Below are 2407 nucleotides of genomic sequence, written 5' to 3' on the forward strand. Positions count from 1 at the left end.
GCGGTGCGTTCAGAGGCTGCACGGAAATCTAAAGTTCTGACCTGAGAGCAAATTTTGGGGGAGAAACGCTAAAAAGGAAGTGTAAGGGATCAGCCATAGACATATACCCCATACATGTATATGTCTATGAGATCACCCTCCAGGAAATGCTGGGCATCTCTCATGTAATTTCAGTCATTTTGGTGAGTTTTTCTTCATTTTTTGCATTAAAAATGCCTTTATTTATAGGAAGGAAACCACAAATAAAGTGCAGTAAGCTCTTCAGACACTGGGATCTTTCCTGGTTAAATAAAGGTTAAAAAATAAGGGTAAGCATTGATTTTTCAAAAATTAGTGAACTCATTTCATTATCAGTAATGTTTTGTACTGTTTCCTTTCCTGCATTTATTCTCATAATTTATATCTGACTAAACAACTTCCTCTGGTGTAAAGTTTTCTGTTTTCCTTTAAATCAGAGTCTTTGAACGCCTCTCCACAGATGTTTCCCCTGCTGAACACCAGGTGGCGCTGCAGTCTGTTTGTCTCTACAGTCTGTCAGATGGAGATTAAAGGTCGGATTCATGACTTCAGCAGGAAACAGCTGCTGTTTGTCTGAATGTCAGCGAGCACAACACGTCAACAACAACAACCACAACAACAACAACAACAACAACAGGTGTGTCCGGGTGGGTTTTAACTAATGACAGATTTGCACCTTGAAACACTGAGAGGAATTTAAATTCATGAGATTAAATCCTCTGAGAATGAAAATGTTTTCATTTATGTCAACAAAAACACAGAATTCAGCCTCCAGGTGACATTTCAAAATGGAACATAATATAATGAAATAAAACCATCAGACATTCTGCATTACTGTCAAATACTGCAGTTAAAACTCTTATACAGACAGTAGGGATGGAGCCTGTTTTAAAGACTGAATGACTGAAAAACCTGTATAAAAGTATGATTTGAAACGTGTCCAAAGTTAGTCTATAACAGGTCGAAATGACTTCAAATTTGTCTACAGTGACTTAAAAAATGTACAAAATGAGTGTAAAACTGTTCATAAGTGTCCAAAATGACCTTCAGTTATCAACAGTTAGTAAAAAACGTCCCAAGACTATTTGAAACGTGTCCAAAATCGCTTGAAACAAGGATGAAATCACTTCATGTGTCTAAAATGAAATTAAAGTGCCCAAAATGACTCAATGACAATCTAAAATAAGTGACAACTGTCCAAAATGATTTTAAAAAACATTTATAATGACTTAAAACCTGTGTAAATGACTCCAAGACAACCGTGTTAGCTGCTTGGGCATTACTGATGATGGCATTGCAGTTGCAACAGGATCCTGGGACAGTTTTCTGAAGATCTGGAATTGAAGCCTGAAGATGTTCTTTTTATGACAGAAGACAGTCTTCCTTCCTCCCAGGCCAGTTTGGTCTCCTGTGTGTAGCGGAAGTGTTCAGCATTCTTGACTTGTCTTTGTTCTTGCAGAACAAAGACAAGTCCTTTGACACTTGATTGTCAGGTAATTCTCAAAGTAGCATCTTGAAGTAAATATTACAATTCACCTAAATTTCCTGGTATTTTAATAATGGTTTGTCTCTGAGAAGGACGAAACACACGGTTGTTTTTCTGGTTAAAAGAATATTTAGTCTGGAGGATGCGGGCATCGATCCATTGCTCCCCCACTCTAGTCGCACACCCGACGCTGCTGTTTAATAAGGAAATCCAGCTTCTGTGTCTGCGTTTGCATAGGGGTCGATTTGTTGTAGGTGCAGGATGTAATGGCATGGCAAAGGCCTGAAAACTAACAATTTAGAGGATGCGGGTATCGATCCAGCTACCTCTGCACTCTGCTGTCAGAGCAAAGCCCGAAGTAAGCCCAAGCCAGCCAATCAGCGCAGGACCTCATGTTCCGTTGAGCCAATCACGTCCCGAGCCCGTGGGCTTACTTTTGACCAATCACGTTCCATCTTCCAGATCCTTTTTAAACTCCACAGCTCTACCATTTGAGCTAATCCCCCACGCTGAAAAACACTTCATGACATTGGAAAGTGACGAATGGAGTCTTTCCTCACTGACTTTGCTGGAGGGGCTGTTTCGTTCTACGTTTCTCTTTAAAAAACCCCAAATAGTCTTATACTGTTTAAACAATTCATTACAAGAAAGAAATTCAACGAACAAAACGAGGTAATTTTCTGGTGTCTTTCCTTTTCTTTGACAGCAAGCTGAATATCTTTGGCAAAACAAAACGTTTGTCATGGAATCAACTCAGGTGGCATACTTATTTCTCTTCTGTCATGTCGTTTAGTTAATTTTATTTTAATGGACAAAACATCGAGCGATAGATAGCCATTGCAGCTCTAAACTATTTAATTTTTTGTTCTTCGCTAGATAATCATTTTTCTCTTTTTCTGAACA

Source organism: Acanthochromis polyacanthus, chromosome 16 (genome assembly GCF_021347895.1).
Source record: "Acanthochromis polyacanthus isolate Apoly-LR-REF ecotype Palm Island chromosome 16, KAUST_Apoly_ChrSc, whole genome shotgun sequence".
NCBI classification, from domain to species: Eukaryota; Metazoa; Chordata; class Actinopteri; family Pomacentridae; genus Acanthochromis; species Acanthochromis polyacanthus.